At 42.9% G+C, this 14,577-nt stretch overlaps 1 protein-coding gene across 1 annotated transcript in view; it reads right to left on the reverse strand.

Moving 5' to 3' along the window:
- The window catches only part of FAT2 (FAT atypical cadherin 2), a 200,051-nt gene extending 189,532 nt beyond the window's left edge, over positions 1 to 10,519 (reverse strand). The window contains exon 1 of the mRNA XM_089682800.1: positions 10,383 to 10,519. The gene's annotated coding sequence lies outside the window, so the exon portion shown is untranslated. The remainder of the gene's footprint in view (positions 1 to 10,382) is intronic.
- Positions 10,520 to 14,577: the final 4,058 nt, after the last annotated feature.

A 14,577-nucleotide genomic window follows, 5' to 3' on the forward strand; every position in this document is an offset into this window, starting at 1 on the left:
GCGAAAGTGCTCGGTCAGTCACCATGCACCAACGTTATCATCACAAGAGTCCATAACTGTGTCTAAATTATGACTTGAGTGACTTCTACTACTGTGTTCGCTTGGCAGGAGCAGGAAAAATGATCCTATGTAAGCTATGAGTAGCTCAATTTGTTACACTCTCTTCACCTGGTAAAATGGTCCCAGTTATAGGTCCAGGTGCCTGCCGGGGTACACAGAATACTACTAAATGCAAATAGCTTCAACAGCTTCAAAGATCCCCTTCTTCCCCCATGCCTCCACATTCATCACCAAAAGTGGAGCTGTGACCGCACTACACGGGGGAGATAGCTCATTTTGCCTAGGGGAAAGGAGAAACAGTTTTACTTATCCGATCCCCTGCTCCCCCAGCAAATGGCCCTCTCCCATGCTTCAGCAGTGGGCTGTCCCTAGACTGCTGGAGCATAGGGGATAAGAAGCTGCGAGGACCAGTCTAGGAGAAGGAGGAGTGCAGGATTGGGTAAATAAAACTTTTTTGTTCCCCTAGACCAAAAAGAGCAATTAACCCTTACAGTGCAGACACAGTCCCACTGGAAGGGATTTTTTTTTGTTGCTTGGAGTTGGGCTTTAAAGGCTTTAAACGGGAGCTAAACTACAGAATATACTCATCTCAACCTTCCATTGATGCAGTGGTTAGATCCCTCACTGGCTGCTGTCATCTTCTCCCTGGGTACCAGGTTTTCAGGCTCTTGTTGGGCTGGTGGGGGATGATGTCATGTACATGGGAGTCAGTCATTCTGGCACAGTCATTGTGTGCTGGGAATGCACATACGCAGCTGTGCATACGCAGCTCAGTGTATATTCAATAAAAAACTGCGATTAGGCAGGTAAACGTATTATTGCAGAAGAGACATAGCATGCACTAAAGAGCAATCCACTTAGCTTCCCAGTGATTAGCTGTGCAGGGAGTGTGTCAACACAAGTCTTGGCCATTGGGGGATAGGCAGGCTGTGAATCCAGCACAGCCAGAAAAATGACCACGCTGGGAAGGATGTGCTTCCATGCCTAGCATGGTCAGCTTGCAATAGGAAAGCAGGGACAATGGCAGGATCAGGTATTTCACACAAAGGGATAAATACAAAGCGAACAGGATACATTTTAACATAAGTACACAGTAGAACAGGTACAAATTAGGATTATGAAATGTTGGGGAAACATATTCTTTTACGTAATTCTAAAGGTAGTTTTTTTTTTCCCTTAATGCATTCTTTGCATTAAGGTAAAAAGCCTTCTGTGTGCAGCCCCCCCCAAGCCCCCTTGTTACCCAAGCCTGATCTTGATCCAGTAGCGGCTCTCTTGGCTCTCTCTCTTGCTATGATTGCATTCAAAGGGGAGGAAGAGCCAGTGGGGGACCACAGAAAAGAAGGATCAGGGCTGCTCTGTGCAAAACCATTGTGCACAGCAAGTATGACACATTTTATTTAATTTCCTGTAGGATCATTTTAAATTAGAAATGCATATTTGCCATACATGTCATACGTACCTGCTCTGTGCAGTGGTTTTGCACAGAGCAGTCCCGATCCTCCTCTTCTTCGGTCCCCTGCCGGCACTCCGGGGCCCTCCCTCTTGCCTAGTGCCCCCATAGCAAGCAGCTTGCTATGGGGGCACCTGAGCAGGCTTGCTCCTGAACCTCTGCTCTGCCTATCCATTCAAATACAGAGTGCTGCTTGGCCCTACCGCACCGTTCTCTCCTCATTGGCAAACTGGCTTCAGGGTTGCTTGGGGTTGATTTACTAAAAGGCAAATAAACTGTGCACTTTGCAAAGTTCAATTGCACTCTGCAAGTGCAGTTGCTCCAGAGCTTAGTAAATGAGGTAAAGCTTCACTTTGCAACGAATACCCAATCAAGTGCAAGGAAATCATGCTTGCACATGATTGGATGATGGAAGTCAGCAGATATTCTGCTCATTTACTAAGCTCTGAAGCAACTGCACTTTCAGAGTACAACTGCACTTTGCTAAGTGCATGGTCTGTTTGCCTTTAGTAAATCAACCCCAAATAATCTGATTTTTATGGTCAGCAAGCACACAGTGGGGGACATTTGCAAAACTTTCCACTTTATGCTAAAATACATAAAAATAAATAAAGACTCACTGTTTGATGTTCCGTTACCCTGTAAGACTAGGTTCACATATGTGCGGGTGGTGCGGCTGCGGGACCTGCACAAAAATACCTGCAGCCACACCACCCGCACAGAGCAATGTGGGACCCGCGGGTGGGTGCTATAAATTCTAACGGTACACCACCCGCACTGAAAATCGCAACAGTACTGGGAACCGAGGTTCCAGTGTGGGTTGCGGTTTACAAAGAAGTGCAGGGACTTCTTCCCTGTGTGTCCGAGGATATGGGAGTCCATTCAAATGAATGGGCTCTTGTGCCTGCTCAAAGTGCGGCCCGTACGACCGCAGATACGTGAACTAGGGGTAAAGGTTTGAATGATGAACAAATAAGCAGGAGCAGCCAATGGTCATTGAATATATAATTCTGTGCACCTTTCTAGTGGCAAAAACAAGTATACCTAAAGAGACAATAAAAACAGAGAAGAATCTCTGCCACATTTAACAGTGGAAATCAGAGAAAGTAGGAAATAAATATTGCATAGCAGAATTGGCCAAACTGTGCGAAATGCAGTACGATTACATTGCACCTATGTGAGCGCCTTCTAGATTTCAAGGGAAAAATTCAGCCTTAAAGGGAACTGCAACATGACACCTATTATTATTATTATTATTATTATTGGCCGCAATGGAAGAATACACAAGTGTTAAAGCACACTGAGCTTCAAGCATCCGGACTGAAATAACAAAAGATATCCATGCTGTCTATATTTCCATACCCTTTGTGGTGTTTATTCATGGACAATAATGAGTGCGGGGGACTTGCGCTGTAGAACTTGTTCCCCCCCAGCTGAAATGAGCTACAGGACTAGGCTAAGAAAGACAAAAAAGTCCATAATGAGGGGATTATCTGGAGTGTCTTATTGACACAAGTCAGGGCTAGGAGTTCAGGACCTTCCCCTCACATGCGGCCTAGCGCATTGAATAGCCCACTTAGACCCTCCCCCATGTGCTGTATGGCTCAAGGTTTTCCATTCTTTTCTCTGTCTCCTTGAGTCTAAGCTGGTTTTCCATTGACAAAATTCACACCCCTTCTACTGCTTGTTGTCAGCACCCTGCTGAGCTGGAGGGAGGAGGAAAGCGTTAGCCTCATTGCTAAAATAATGACTTTTTAATGAAACAGCTGACAGGGCGACTTTCCTAAGGCTTGGACAGATGCCGGAATGGTAAAAGGTGGCTCACTGTTTCACTAAAGTAAAAAATAACACAGTAAAATGGTATAGTCAGATAAAAGGTAAAATAAAACACCATCTCTTAATGCAGTGTACACCTTCACTTGAGGCATTCCCTAAAGCACGGGTGTCAAACTGCTGGCCCTTCAGCTGTTGTCAAACTACAAGTCCCATGAGGCATTGCAAGATTGACAGTTACAAGCATGACTCCCAAAGGCAGAAGCATGATGGGACTTGTAGTTTTGCAACAGCTGGAGGGCCAATTTGACACCCCTGCCCTAAAGTATTTTTTCCGCTTCTAGACATCCTAAGTCTGATGGTCATCATCAGTCAGCCCACTTCCTCTGAGCCCAGGTCATTCTCGACCTGCCCCAGTCTGTGACTAGACAGTTCAAGGAGAAGCAGCACAGTGGTGTGGTGAACTCATCTCTTGGTCTCTCTGTTTTGTTAGACAGGACAGTTCGGTTGGTTGCAGGCTGCTTGGTAAATTGAGCTGGGATTTTTTTTCTCTCTGCTTTTTCCTCCTATCAGCATGCTTTTAGTCAGCACATGAACTGATAGTCTATTTGCACTGCTTCTTCCTCTCACACTCCAGTCCTGCACAAGGACAGCAAGAGGCTGATACCAGCAAAAATTCAAGTACTTATACTGCTTATGTTTACAATTCATTTAATGATGTATTAATAATTACAGAGCTGCCATAAAGTGTTTCTTTTATATCTTCCTAAAGTTCAATTGAATGGTCATTTATTTGTTACACAGGAGAACCAATGTATCAAAGAATTTGTAGCTGTTGCCCAGTAGTGATATTTGAACTCCAGGAATTATAATCTTTGCATACTTACATAGGGCCAGCTTGGCACGATGTAAATAGATATACTGCGTACTATTCCGAAGGGCCTGGGGATGCTGTAAATCACTGTAGCAGCCAACACTATATAAAGTAGTGATGTTCTGGGTTCTGTGTAAGCAGCTTCCCCTCTTTACAGGTGGTCGCTTGCTTGGCCCCTTCACCACTCATAGAAAGCCTTGTAAATGTATTCAGTAAATACAAACTGTTATCTGAATGGGCAAAATGGAGAGACACAATCACCACCTTGAGCATTCAGTATTGAAATCATCCTCGTAAACCCCATACACACAATGAGAATATCGGACGAATGACCGTCTGTTTTTTTTTTTTTTGCATGATAATCTGATATTAAAATTGAAGAGGTTACTAAAGTTTCAAAAATTCTTTTACGTCAGAATAAAAATTTAAATTTGAAGATGATGTAACTATGTAACTATATATTGTATTGTATTTTCGGGATGAAAACTGTACTGATTATACAAAAATCGTACGATCTGGTATCATACGAGAAAAAATTTTGTGCTTGTCCCTTGGAATAATTTTGGACGAAAGATGTGTACTAACAATCAGATTATTGTAGGATCGCTTTGAGCCCTGGTTCACACTGATGCAGTGCGGAATTTGCAGCATTTTTAGTGCGAATTCCGCACCGCATCAGAATCGCACCCCATTCATGAGAACCGCAGCAGGTGTGTATGTTAAGTTAACATTACCACAAAAGCGGTCCGCAAAACGCGGTGCGATGTGCAGAATCAGATCGCATAGGTGTAAATACCCATGCAATCCAATTCTAGTGCGGACCCAAAAAAAAGGGTCCTGCACTTTTTTGGTGCAGGTGCGGTACGATTAGAGCCATACATAATGTAGTGCAGTTACTGTGCGAATCCCATGCGATATACCACACCGCATGTTTGTGAACCCAGGCTGAAAGTGGTATTTTTGTACGATTTTCTGATTGTATGTACTAGACTTAAAAGGGATGTTGCATCTACATACCAGGTCTGCGTATCCTTTACAGCCCCACTGTTCATTTTTAAACAATGCATTAGAGCTCATTCAGATTACAGAGAGGGGCCATATGCCACCAAGAATCAGCGTATTACTGCAGTGGGTGGGTACCACAGCCGGTGGTCCTTGCAAATCAATGGCAGGCTGACAGGTGGTGTGGCCATTCACATGTAACCAAACATTGAGAAGTTATCTGCAGATAGGGACAGATGAGCAGCTCAGGATACAGACAGTTTGGATCTTGTACCTAGCTGCATATAACCACTTGATGCGTGGTTTCCTATGAACCACCATGGCACCTGTCAGCCTGTCATTGATTTGTACAGGCTGCTGGCCACAGCTGATCGCAAACACCTGTGCTATCTGCTGCAAGAACAAACTGATGCTTGGAAGTATATGACATTACACAAAAAACTGTACTGTACACTTACACCCCTGGTGCCCAACCTGTGGCCTGTGGGCCACGTGTGGCCTTTTGGTATATGATGTGCGATCGTCAGATCTCAGCCATTTGTAATGGGAGCATGGATTAGGATATTAGCATTGATCTTGATTAGCCTCATGTAACATATTCCCAGTTTCATATTGTCTTCTGAAGCCAAGAAGGTAGCATGTCCACACTCTCTGACCTTCATTTCATCTATTAGCTCTGCGGTCTCTGACAGTCCTCTCAAGCTTTACAAGTATTGAACATTATGTGTGGCCCTTTGGTAATGTCAGGGGCTACGTTTGAGACCCCCTTTAGCTTACAATTTGACAACCACCGACCTACACTGTCCTGGAGAGGCCTGGGACATCACTCTCACCTACGGGGCTAGGCTCTCTACATAGAGTATAAGTGGACCATGCATTGGTGCAAGCTCTCTTTTAAGTAGAAATTAAATATATTTTCGCCAACACAAAAATCAAAAGCAATGAAAGTAAATTCATGTAAAACACACACATGCTGATGTGAATAAGAAATTGGTAACATAGCCATGCAGAATTTACATTCATGTATCATATAAAATTGAAACAATGCAATACAGCACACGGTACCTTTTCGCTTTGCTTCAACAGGTGCCAACCTGGACCTGGCCTGGAACATGTAATACATTCTAACATTTTTCTAACACTCATTTAAAGTATGCTTGTTCCAGGTCTATGAGTCAACATTATTCAAACTAGACATAGCCAGGAAATACAGATTTATGAGGGTATGGCAGCCCCCATACTTTTCTCATGACAGAGCCACTTCAAGGAACCAAAATAGAACGTTTTTCTGAGAAGTTCACCATAGACAGTACATGTATTTCTTGCTTATGACTGCAACAGCAGAACAATAGGATTCACCCCAAACCTGATATCCTGAAGATTTTCGACTGCTGGGGCAGCTTTGTGTCTGTACACAAATTTTAAGACTACTTCAGAATTGTTTAGACACAATTCTAGAGAAGCCATTATTTTATGGAGTATACTATGGTCACATAATTGCCCAAATTCTCAAAAAAATTGGAAGGCCATTTTCCTGCAATGGAAATAAAAATGGTTTTGTGCTTTATATGCCACCTTTCCAGGCAGCTCATCTGCTGCCCCCTGTCTGGAGGGACATTCTATGGAACATGCAGGACTTGGGGCAATTTAACAAATGGAGGGATGTCCTGCAGAAATAGGAACACTTGGCAGCTATGTAATTGTAACAGTATGCAGGAGGCCTGACTACTTTTTGAGTTTGTTTGCTACATGCCTGTTCTAGCTCACTAACTCCAAAAGCTTTTTAACCTCGGAAAGCCAGACAATTATATTCAAAATAAGTTTAGTAATTGCAGTCTATATATTTTTATTGTGGCATTTTTACACATTTTTTTACCCAGAGACAGTTGACTGGCTGTCTCTGGGTAGGTACTTTGAAACTTTGACATGGAACAAGCAGTAGGATCAATGAAGTCAGGACTCCTGATCCTCATTCTTATCCTAGTTCAATCATTGAGAATTGAGCCTCCATACTTCCTCAGTACAGGTTTTCTAAAAATAAAAAAAACCTTTAGAGCATTTTTAGACCTGTTCATTCCTGCATGTTAAATAAATGCAACTGAGTTAAGGTGCAATGTGTACTACAAATGAATCACACCATAACACACATAGCATAAGTTAACATATCACAAAGGTGTGTTTGGACCCTAAAACAGCAAATTGGGACATATTTGAAGCAAAACTAAACATAAAATCCAAAACATTGTTAGTAGGTGAAGTTGTATGGCAAAAGAGAACTTTGCATGTCCTAAAAACTCCTTTCTCTTCTTGCTGGTAAAACGTTTAAAACATGTACATGGACTGCAGTGCCTGTACAGTGCAGTGTGCAATACAGACATCTGACATGCTGGTAGGTTAATTGTCTCCTGTCTAAATTGACCCTAGTAAGTGTATGTATAAATGTGAGTTAAGGATCTTAGATTGTACTCTCCTTGAGGGTTAGGGAGTGAGGTGAATGTACAATATATGTAAAATGCTACGTAAATTGACAGCGCTATTTAAGTACCTGAAATAAATAAATAAATCTTACAGTTACCTGGAATTAGAATTGGCTGTAAGTACTAATTTAACTCCCATGGGCATGCACAGAAGTCACATTATGGGGTTGATTTACTAAAGGCAAATAGACTGTGCGCTTTGCAAGTACAGGTGCAATCTATAAGTGCAGTTACTCCAGAGCTTAGTAAATGAGGTAAAGTTTCACTTTACAAAGAATACTCAATCACATGTAAGAAAAAATAAAAAAGCACAATTTTTGCTTGAACGTGATTAGATGACTGAAGTCATCAGAGCTTCCCCCCATACACACTATGTCACTCATTAAAGCGGAGTTCCAGCTCAAAAAAAAAAATAAGTCAAAAACTGTAGCTGCTGACTTTTAAAATACAGCCACTTACCTGTCCCTCGGTCCAGCGATGTCCTCACCACGGCTGGTTTCACCAGCCATCTTCTCTCCCTAGCGCTGGCATCTTTAGTGTGGGCACCCAGCTGTGACAGCTTGCGGCTTCACAGCCGGGTGCCCACTGTGCATGCGCGAGAAGCACTGCGCTTTGTGAATGGTCCCATAGTCTTCTGGGACCTGTCACGTGTCCCAGAAGACTGGGGAGGGAGGGGGGGGGGAGGACACCTTCTGCTTCCAGTCACCTAGGCGATTGCAGCGGGAGCGGGTACCTGTCAAATTCGGGTACCAGCTCCCCAAAGGTGCCAATCCTTAATGGGGATCGGTGGACAAAGCATTACAATGGAACTTCCCCTTTTCGGTAGAACTCCGCTTTAACATGCATTCAAAATTAATGGACTGCCAATGCATCCTAACATGCTTAAAATTTCACAAGACCTTTTTTGTAATGCGGTTCAGAGTAATGCGCTACCATGTGTTGTGGTGCACTACAACAAAGATATGTTGCCTTATGGCCCTTTCATATGGCCAATCTGATCAGGTCCTCCTGTCAGTTTTTCAGGTGGACCTAATCGGAAGGTCCATGCATTCCTATAGACCGATGGGTATAAACAGATTTGTGTCCACCCAGTTTATGCAGAGAGAACACGGACCTGTCATCTGCGTGTTCAGCTCCACCCAGCAGGGGATCAGCGGACAGATCCCTTAATGATCAAAACGGAAGCTCCCTATGTGAAAGGGCCCTTAGTGTGTTGGGTTGCCTTTCAAAATGAATGACACTGCAATGCATGTTTTTGCGCATTGCGAAAATCTGCTTGGTAATGCATGCATCATCACAATGCAGAGATGTGAATGGGCCCTTAAGAAAGTTCAGCTTACATCAACCTTGCTTTTTCTGCCCATACATAGGAAGTTATTTTGGCCAATCAATGAAACAAACACTACACAAGTGCATGCTTGTTTCCAAATTACTGTCAGATTGTCCCAAGCAACTAATTTGTCATATTTAAGATGTTATTTAGTCATGTGGTCTTCAAAGAGCTCCTGCACAGCCAAAGGCTTTTTTCTTCAGTTGACTAAATGTTTTAGCTGCAATCTAGTACAGATCATTTAGTTTCATTTATTATATTATGTAATACTAAACTATTCAATCTCTAATGCATAGACCAGAAAAAAAAATACTTATTGTATGTTGACTAGGGTACCCAAATCAAAATGTCAATAATATTCACTCCTCTAGCACAATCTTATCACTTATTTTTCTTTAAATCCAAATGATGAAAAAAATGCTTCTTCAATGCCAACTAACATTAAACCTACAAACTGTACACACGCTACTGCAGTTTACTGTAACACGTGCCACAGCCATCGCTCGTTTGTGATCAGGTCCATTAAACAAATTACACAAGATTCTCGGGCATTCCTACCTTCCTTATCCAATCCAGGACATAATGTTCAGTGCACACATCATATCACCAGCAACTGTGAGAATCCAGGACGCTTGTAGCCGGTTGGCTCAGTTTTTGCTAATTATTATTTACCACGACTCATCCAAAGAAAAAAAAAATCCACTGACACAGAAAAAATTGGAAGCAAAGCTTAACAATGATCAAACCCAGTAGCTAGAGGCCAGTTGGTCTTGTGTTCCAGATGTGAAGTTGAGTGGCTTGTCCTTTAGATTATAGGTACGTGTGTACCTACGTGAAAGAGCATGTTTCCTTGTCCTCTACAAAACTGAGTAGTAGATTCTTTTGCTTCATCAAGCTGTCTGCAAACATTTACCAAGCATCCAACCTTCACTCCCCATGTATCCATCTTGGTGTCCAAGCCATGACATCAACTTCTCAAAGTTCTCAGGTCTGCTGAGGTCTACTTAGCCTTAAGCTAAGGCTATCCACAATTCTTAACAATGCCCATCAACAGCAGAATGGAGTCATTAAACTCTTTACCTGATTCTCTTTAACTTATTTTGCATTTGAAGGCCAAGCATCCTCCACCACAGCAGGACACCCACCAGCAATGATAATTAGCAATTTATTTAACTTTTTTTTCGCCTTTTCTCTTTTGTGTCTTCTGACACCATCCTATTGTATCTTGCTCCTTTTTTTCTTGTGCCTTTGTTCTACAATCCCCTTTTTTTCATTCCTTAAGCTAAGTTCCTCTTTTAATTCTTTATGTGCTTTTAAGCCTCATGGTTAATCTGAGCCCTGAAGATCTATCACTGAGCTTTCTGCAAGCTTGATGTTAGCGAATGCACAAAAAAAGGACAAAGGTGAACTTACCTGAGGGATGTTGGCTCCTAGAGGGTTAGTTAAGCCTTGGTGGTCTTGAATTGGGGGTGCCTGTCTTCCCCAAGGTGCAGGAAAGTCCTCTGCTCCATATCTATTCGTAATAGAATTATGCCTTGTTAGAGTGCGAGTCCTACAGTGGAAGCCTTACAGGTAGAAAGCAAGACTTGCAGGCAGGAGAGGTGTGTCCTTTGAGCACAGCTCCTGTCAGACAGGCTAGGGTAGAGGAGGAGGAGGGAGTGCTTCTCCCCCAAGGTGAGGGATTGTGACAGAGCCAAATCCTAGATTTGTATGCAGATAGTTAGATTCAGTGCAGCAATTACAGTGGGGGAAGCGTGAGGCATTGTTAAACCACCATCATGCAAAGAAGACAAAAAAAAAAACTTTTCAAGAGCAAAAGCACGTTGCTGGTGAAGTCTTGTGCATATCTCAGAATTGATAGAATTACTGCATTTGTACAAGCTTGTGCAGTATATTAATAAAATGAAATTATTATTCAGGTAGTGCTTGTTTTAGTACTATATGCATACAGAACTGATATTACTGAAGATTTCCTTTTGTTTTTGTTTTTTTTTACTCTTGATTTAGTGATTGAAAGGTTTGCAAAAGACAAAACCAATAGACTTGCATTGTGGATAAAGAAGATGTAAACTGTAACTGAATGACATTGAGTGCCGGTTCACACTGATGCGAATTCTATGCGGATCATATGCGATCTGAAAAAGCATAGATTCACATGTAATCTACAAAAGCATTATTTCCAATGCAGGCTGTTCACATATGCGGTGAAAATTTGATCCGGTCCAAAGAAAGATCCTATGCGAGTTTAGTGGTGGTGTGGTGCGGATTTCATCTTCTTCTATGCCCAGTTCCCTCAGAAATCACATTCAATTTGCACCTGTCACAGCAGATATCGCACTGTGATACTGCATTAGATTCGCAGCGCATCAGTGTGAACCGACATTAAGGGGTTGATTTACTAAAGGCAAATAGACTGTGAACTTTGAAAAGTGCAGTTGCACTCTGCAAGAGCATTTTGCTCCACAGCTTAGTAAATGAGGTAAAGATTCACTTCGCAAAGAATACCCAATCATGTGCAAGGAAAATGAACAGCATTGTTTCTTGGACATGATTGGATGATGGAAGGCAGTCTGTTCATTTGCTAAGCTCTGGAGCAACTGCGCTTGAAGAATGCAACTGCACTTTGTAAAGTGCACAGTCAATTCTCCTTTAGTAAATCAACCCCTTAGTGGCACTGTGTGTCAAAAAGAGTGCCACTTTTTCTTTTTTTTTTTTTTTCAGGCTCCATGTACACTAGTTTTATTTTTAAGCTCCTAGCAGCTAGTTATGAGCGTTTTTTTTTCTGCTCCTAGAACCAAACAGTGTTATCCTATGTGCTCATACACACTATTGTAGGCTAGAAGCGTTTTTCAAGCTTCAGCTTCTAGGAGCGGAAAAAAAACCTTTTTTATTGCGTTTTTGGGAATGAATTGCAAGCAGAAAAAAATGCCTAATGCTTCTAAGCGCTACTAAAACCCTATTACCAGAATTTTTTATTCAGCTTTTTTTAGCTTAGAAAAAAATCACTAGTGTGCATGGAACCTTAAAGTGGAGTTCCAGACGTTTAATTATTTTTTTTCTAAAGGCACCCACGTGGGAGTGGCAGCTTAGGCAATTGAAGTTGAGATCACCTGTACTTGTAATCCTTTGCTTTCCTTATACAAAATAAATTCACTTACTGCACCCTCATTATGTGAACGCTGTCATCTTAAGTGTGGGCACCTGAAGCTCGCTCAGAAATTCTTCTGGGAAATTGTGCAGCTGGCTACCCAGCATGCACTTCCTGTTTTCACTCCTGCGCAGTGTGAAGAAGGAGCGATCTCGCACCTGCGCAGTGTGAAGAAGGAACGATCTCGCACCTGCGCAGTGTGAAGAAGGAGCGATCTTGCACCTGCGCAGTGTGAAGAAGGAGCAATCTCGCACCTGCGCAATGTGAAGAAGGAGCGATCTCGCACCTGCGCAGTGTGAAGAAGGAGCAATCTCACACCTACGCAGTGTGAAGAAGGAGCGATCTCACATCTGCGCAGTGTGAAGAAGGAGCGATCTCGCACCTGTGCAGTGTGAAGAAATCCCCACGATCGCGTCACTTCTGGTCTCATAATAACGCAAGATTTTGGTATCAAGCATTCCCTAGGACTGCTGGGATAGATGACGCCGATATCTCAGAAGCCCTAGGGAATGCCTGATGATGTAATTGCCTAGGCGGCCGGGAAGTGAAGACAGAAATTACCAATAAAAGGTATTTAGGAAAAAAAATCTACATAGATATTGCCAAAACGGACTGTGAAGAGGGAGACCATTGTCTTTCAGGGGAGTAAAAAAGAAGTCTGGAACTCCGCTTTAAGCTCTTTTCACCTTCTTTCACTCTCAGCACAGCTGACCCCCTTCAACCATTTTTAAGTGCATTCACTGTTTGCTATACAGGAAGGCCTGGAGTAAGAAGAAAGAAGACCTGAACAAAGGGCCGGCATGACGGGTTAAAGGGGGTTGAGAAAGGCAGAGTTCCATTAGCATAAGGGGGAGTCTAAATAGTTTTAAGGAAGGAGTGGGGGGAGCTATGAGGGGTGGTCTGACAGGGTGTGGTGGGGGTCTTCAGTCTGAAGAGAGTTTTCACCAGGCAAACTTCCCTCCTGCCCGCCTGTTGTTTTATGGTTTGTCTGGGTGGTGGTTGTACCATATTGGTGGTAAGGGACGTCCGGCGGGGTGCAAGGTCATCGTTGGTTAATGTGGGCACAAGAAAAGGCACTTTGTAGGCACCCATCTGAGGTACGGCTTCCAGTTGTTCTGGTGGGGGTATCTGCGGTGGTGTCTCCGAGTCGGTGATGTTGCGGCTGGAGGCCTAGTTAAGCAGGACGCAGGTATTAGTTTTCTTGATGCCTATTGGGACCTTGAAAAAATGTATGTTTATACTGTGTTTTCTGTTATTTAAAATGTTATTTATTGATGGTTGTAATTAGAGATGAGCGAATTTCTCAAAAATTCGATTCGGCTGATTCGGCGAATTCCAGTGTGAAATTCGATTCGATGCGAATTTCTTCGCTACGAAGATGACTTATAAAAAGGGTTTCTAGGCTTCAGAGAGCCTTTAAATTAGTGCAGAACACTGTACCTTTAATTTAAATGCCCTTGGAGATGAGGAAAGAGAAGGAGAAGGAGAAGGATGAGAAGAAGGAGAAGGAGAAGGATGAGAAGAAGGAGAAGGAGAAGGATGAGAAGAAGGAGAAGGAGAAGGATGAGAAGAAGGAGAAGGAGAAGGATGAGGAGAAGGAGAAGGATGAGAAGAAGGAGAAGGATGAGAAGAAGGAGAAGGAGAAGGATGAGAAGAAGGAGAAGGATGAGAAGAAGGAGAAGGAGAAGGATGAGAAGATGGAGAAGGAGAAGGATGAGAAGAAGGAGAAGGAGAAGGATGAGAAGAAGGAGAAGGAGAAGGATGAGAAGATGGAGAAGGAGAAGGATGAGAAGAAGGAGAAGGAGAAGGATGAGAAGAAGGAGAAGGAGAAGGATGAGAAGAAGGAGAAGGAGAAGGATGAGAAGAAGGAGAAGGATGAGAAGAAGGAGAAGGAGAAGGATGAGAAGAAGGAGAAGGAGAAGGATGAGAAGAAGGAGAAGGAGAAGGATGAGAAGAAGGAGAAGGATGAGAAGAAGGAGAAGGAGAAGGATGAGAAGAAGGAGAAGGATGAGAAGAAGAAGGAGAAGGATGAGAAGAAGGATGAGAAGAAGGATGAGAAGAAGGAGAAGGATGAGAAGAAGGACAGTTCTGTGACAGTTTCTGTCTATTTCTGACAGTTCTGGGACATTCACTCCATACAGCTGTTTCAACCGCTGTATGGAGGGAATGTCATGGAACTGTCAGAGTCCCAGAACTGTCATTAATAGTCTATTTCTGACAGTTCCATGACATTCCCTCCATACAGCGGTTGAAACAGCTGTATGGAGTGATTGTCCCAGAACTGTCAGAAATAGTCTATTTCTGACAGTTCTGGGACATTCACTCCATACAGCTGTTTCAACCGCTGTATGGAGGGAATGTCATGGAACTGTCAGAGTCCCAGAACTGTCATTAATAGTCTATTTCTGACAGTTCCATGACATTCCCTCCATACAGCGGTTGAAACAGCTGTATGGAGTG

This window comes from Staurois parvus, unplaced genomic scaffold (genome assembly GCF_062004578.1).
Source record: "Staurois parvus isolate SC_StPar_1 unplaced genomic scaffold, SC_StPar_1.0 ptg000298l, whole genome shotgun sequence".
Taxonomy (NCBI): Eukaryota; Metazoa; Chordata; class Amphibia; order Anura; family Ranidae; genus Staurois; species Staurois parvus.